Source organism: Parasteatoda tepidariorum, chromosome 6 (assembly GCF_982258835.1).
Source record: "Parasteatoda tepidariorum strain Cologne lab strain chromosome 6, Ptep-v5.0, whole genome shotgun sequence".
In the NCBI taxonomy this organism is placed as follows: domain Eukaryota; kingdom Metazoa; phylum Arthropoda; class Arachnida; order Araneae; family Theridiidae; genus Parasteatoda; species Parasteatoda tepidariorum.
In genome coordinates, this window is record NC_141760.1 from 92,478,342 (window position 1) to 92,484,163 (window position 5,822).

Genomic DNA, 5,822 nt, shown 5'->3' on the forward strand with positions numbered 1-5,822 from the left:
AGTTTTTTTCAATCAAAAATATAAGAGATTCCTGCTTATATATGTTTGTTGTTGACATCAATTTCACTCAAAATTAAAATAGGTGATAGGTTAAAATACTATTTGGTGTTGGAATCTTTCTCTCATCCATTCATTCTTTTAGTAAGTAATTAAGATTTTGTCACCTGGGGGTTTGGATGAACAAACAACATTCTAACAGAAGCCTGCTCCTATAGATTTGAATTGAAAATATCCAGATTAAGAGTAGCGTGACCACTAAGAATGACACACTCATCTTCAATATCTGATAGCATTCTAAAAGAAAAGACTTGAAATCTCATTCCTGCAACTGTTGAGAGGAATTCTCAGAAAGTCTACGCTACAACACAACAAAGTAAAGATTATTGTCTCTGGAGTGCTTAATTATTTCTAACAAACTACAAAACATGATGTATTAGTAATATATAATGGTAGGTACAGATCCCTCTACAGTTAGCAGAACTGGCAAAATGTCACAAACTCATAGAACAATAAATATGCTTAAGTGGAAGAATTCAACAGACTTCCAAAAAGTTTTTAGAACACAAGTTCATATAACTGTAGAGAATTTCAGTTGAAATAAAATTCACCAGAATTATCAATTAAGCACATCAGGGACACTAATCCTTACTTTATGTTGTAGCATAGAAGTTTGGCAAAGCCTCACAATAGCTGCAACGGATTCTCCATCTTTTCCTTCAGACAGTCAAAATGAACTTCGATGATAATTACTAAAAGTGGTCACAATGCGTCTCAAACAGATATTTCCAGTTCAAATATGTAGGAGTAGACCTCAGCGAAAATGTTGTTCATCGATCCAAACTTAATCAGATACCTGCCAGCAGCAAGTCTGCTTACTAAAAAAACAAATAGAATAGAGAAAGAGCAATTTATATTACAGAATTTGATGCTAACAACAAATGTATAAGTCTAAGGTAACAGTTCTGCTCCCTGGCAAATAACAGCACAACAACCAGACAAAGTATCAACAAAAATCTAAGTTTGGTAAGTAACATTACAGATTATACAAATTCTAAACTTTTTGGAGTTATGATGGTTAAAAAAAAAATTTATTAACTTATTTAGTTTAAATAGCAATTAGTTTAAACTATTTCTCAGTAGAACAACATTTGCGTAAAATATCTACAAAAATTCTGAATCCAAAGTCAATCGAATTACATTGAAACTTTTCCTTATCATAATTTGTGTCTTCCATATAAAAATATCTTACAACTGTACTCAGCAGATTTTATTTGATAGGTCGGGACATCTAATAAAAGTGTTTGTCCTATTGATATTATATGTTTTAAAATTATTTAATTTTACACATAAAGTATATTTGAATACTTCATTTTATGTGGTATATTTATTCTGAGAGGTCATGGCTAGGTTAATAGACATATTCAATTATACATATTAATAATTAATGTACTCCATCTAATTATTTCCACTTCAGAAAAGAGTGAATACACAGGTATCTAGACCCATAAAAAGTAATTTATAACAATTAATAATCAGGTTGAGAAATTGAAAGCTGAAGTTAATAAGAAGGGACTAAATGATGCCTATTATTCTTAACTTGACTATGCATATTTTTCATAGCCTATGTTTAGTGGAACCCCGATTCTACGTTTTCTGTCTGACTAGCGTTAAAAAACGTACGAAACAGGATAACCTAAAATCGGGCTAAAAGAATTATAAATATACTTTTCAAAAATTTATGTTTGTTGGAAAAAATTCCACTCGCAAATTTAATCTCCCATTCTTCCTTTGACCACCCTTCCTGTGCATTGCCCTTCTAATTTTGACTCTAGGAAGAAATCCCCTCTCACTGACAAAAGGGCAATAAATAACAAGAATGTTAAAAAATCAACAAACAGTTAATATGGGACTGGGATAGCCTGGTTGGTAGGGCACTGGGGCCATGTCGAAGAGATCGTGAGTCCGTTCCCCATCGGCCGAAGGCTCTCTGTGTAGTAAATGGAGACTGATGCATGTTAAATATCTCAGGTTACAAAGTCCTCCATGTTCCCTCTGGGAGTACTGATCCAGGAACTCCCTTGTCTTCAGGACTAGGATCAAAATCACAAAGATACGGAGTTGCACGTTGGTAGTCGTTAACCCAGGATTGGGTCGGCTGTTTAATGACAGTTATAGAACAGTTAATAAACAAGCCTCTTAAAGAAGAAAAGAAAATTCAAAAAAGGTTTAAGCAAGCTTTGTAGAGAAAAAAGGATTTTGATTTGTAAGAAAAATATATAGAGCGAGATTTTCTTTAAAAGGGTAGCGTAAAGTCCAGGATAATTTAACAGTATAGCAAGCGGGATAACGTACGAAATGGGCAAATCTCTACAACTTTACCAATTTACTAGCTCACTTCAATTTTTTTTTAAAAAGATCAATTAATCTTTAATTACTTTTAATGCAAATTAACGTATCAGAACAGAAAAATCAAATTGCTCCCTTTAGCACTAAATAATTTATGTGAAATCAATAATTTTTATTTAACTTCCTTTTAGCACTTACTGTGAAGAAATTTTTCACATGCATATTAAACAAAAAATATCTATACATAATTTGCATTTTCATAATTTTGACAACTCTCTTATTACTGATTTTGACACTAGAATAAAATATTACAGCTATCTTACATATTTCTAGCACTATTGAGTAGGAAGAATTTATAACCCCTTGCAGTGCAAAAATAAAATATTACATTTTTGTAAATTTTATCTTAACTAAATAAATATTTAACTTAAATCCCAAAATTTGTAACTTGGTAATATTTCTGATGCATGCATAAAACTTGCACTTTTGTGGAATTGTTAGCCTCTAAAATGTTGAAAATTTATCAGTGTTTAATTATTATTAACATATTTTATTACTTACTGATTATGCAATTTTTCTTGACTCTCACTCATGAGATGTCACTTTTCAACCGCCTTATATGAATCCTAAGTTAACTTACAATTTGTTTATTAATGCTGATATGTTCCTATAAAAATATATATGTAATAAAATATTTTATAAGTTAGACAAGTTTTTTTTATTTATTTGATAATTTTTGGACTTACTTTCTTACACCTAGGAGAAAATCTTTTGATTCATTTCAATGGATGTGGGTGCTTTATTACAAAAATTTTCTCCACAATTGAACAATCCTTAATTCAAAAAAAAGTTTCTTTAATCTAGGGCAGTGGTCGGCAAACTTCTTAGTCAAAGAACCAAATATGAACATTACAACAATTTTTAAAAAAATTGGGAGCCAAATCTGCTTCTTTAGTAAACTTTTATTACACTAAATAAAACAAAATTTCATACTTAATAAATATTTATTAATGCGAACAATGCCCACTACTTCAGAAAAAGTATGCGCGCTCATGCTTGTGGTACTTTTGTATCACACCGAAGTACGCCGTAAACATACAAATAATTTCAGCCGGTAGCTTGTACATGATGGTTTGTGTTAACGTTTACGAAAACTAATAAAATTAAACTCTATGTTTGTTACGTATTTTTACAACAATATAAAATTTTAAATACCTATCCATCTTTTAACTTAAACAAAAAATTATACATGTTCTCGATTTATAGAAGAATTTTAATTTATCAAAATAAGATATAATTTTTTTCATACCAAGTTTTTTTTTAAATAAAAATATTATTGCGTCTTCTGTGGATATTTGTGATAGAGCCGCACTTAAAGAGCTAAAGAGCCACATGCGGCTCTGGAGCCGCACTTTGCCGACCACTGATCTAGGGTAAATAAATACTTTTTAAATTCTAAGATACTGATATGATTCCCTCTTTATAGAATAAATATTTATAAAAGTTATATATTAATTGTAAACAATTGTAACAAAAATTATTGAAAATCTCAAATTACATGACATTATCAGTAGAATTAAAATGAAGAGAAGGAAATAACATATCTAATGTTGAATTAGATTTAAATAATTACTTGTCAAACTTTATAAATAAAACAGAATAGTAGTTTACCTCATTGCTTTGTGAAGAATGTTGTCTCTCAACTGGAAAATAAATGTTTTGCAACAAATAAAAAAATATCACAGATAATCGAATTAATGATTTCAATGAAACTGTAGTGTGTCTACCACTACAAAATATAATTCCAATTCACTAGTATATGCAGGGTATCTGTTACATTTTAGATCTTCAAATTCATGATTTTCCACGACTAATTCCAAGAATTCCATGACTTAACGAAGTTACTATTTTCTACGACAAAAACGCAACAATACATTTAAAAAAGCATTATAATAACATTAATTGAAATGATAGGTATAACCAAAACTGTTATACTCTGCATCTTCATATTTATTGATTTTAAATTTAAAAACAGAGTAAAGAAAGAGTTGAAACAATAATATAGCTGAAAAAAATACAAAAGTAAATAATTTTTTTTCTGCAGAATTATATTCTAAAGATGCTTTTCTTGTTCATCAGAAAGTAAAGAAATACAACTGATTTTTCTGTTCTCATTTCGCAATTTAAAAAAAATTTGCCAATGACTGGTTTGCTTCAACTAGAATTTTAAATTGATAAAATTTAAAAAAAATTATAATAATAAAAATTCTTAATTCACCGAAGTTTAAAAGATAATTGACTCTAGAAATGTTTTTTCTTTCATTTTTTGAAAGAACACCATAATTTTTAAAGAACATGATAAAATCATTTTATATTCTAATAAAATATGACTTAGTGGAGATTTTGTTAGGAATTCAAATATTTGGAACAAGATGAGATTAGGAGAGGGGATTCCATTTAAAAAATTAGATTTTTCGGAGACCTAAATACATGATTTTTCATAACTTTCCAGGTGTGCGGATACCCTGTATATAAGATATGTTAACTCAATCCTATGATCCAACCTTTTCATGGATGAAGGTTGACTTTGTCGATAACTATTATCCCCCACATTGGTGACTTTCGGACATCATGTGAACACGCCTATCTAAACTGTAACGCCCACTTCGATGGATGGTCCACATTGTGCAGTTGACTTGTGACTGCGACATTGTCCTCACGCTGTTGCTTCTCAGTCTCCATCAATACACAATGTATACACTTGACTGCTAAAGGCAACAGAAGAGAGAGCGTGAACTTAATACAACTCTCAGATCAGCACTCAAAAAGTATGGTGATCTTAATACGGCTCTCCCGCCTTCTCACAGAACAGCTATGAATCAACTAGTGCTATTCGTTCATCGAATTCAATCACAGATAAAACTGGTAGAGGAGAACTGTAGTGTGTCTACCACTACAAAAATATAATTCCAATTCACTAGTATATAAGACATGTTAACTCGATTCTATGATGGGGTACCTTTTCGTAGATGTAAGTTGTCATTGTCGATAACTACTACCCCCCACAAAACAATTATTGAAAATTGAAAATTACACTTCTTAGTAAAATTAGAATGAAAAGATAGAAATAATAAATTTAATGTTGAATTAGATTTATGGATTTACTTGTCAAACATTACAAATAAAATAGAAAAGTAATTTACCTCATTGCTTTGTGAAGAATAATACTATATAGGAAGGGTTGAGAAAATTATTTTATCCAGCATTCTCTAACTTCCTTTATTTTCAGGAGGCATCCCGGATTACCCTATCTGGGTTAATCGAGAGTTTGAAGTATTCAACAATTAAATTATATAAGATAGCATTCCTTGCACTTATATCTAGAAAAAAAAACCTACAGCAAAATTTAAGAGCTTAAATGTTCCTTTTCCTTTGTTAGTAATGGATATATGGAAAATTCAATTAATTAGCCACAA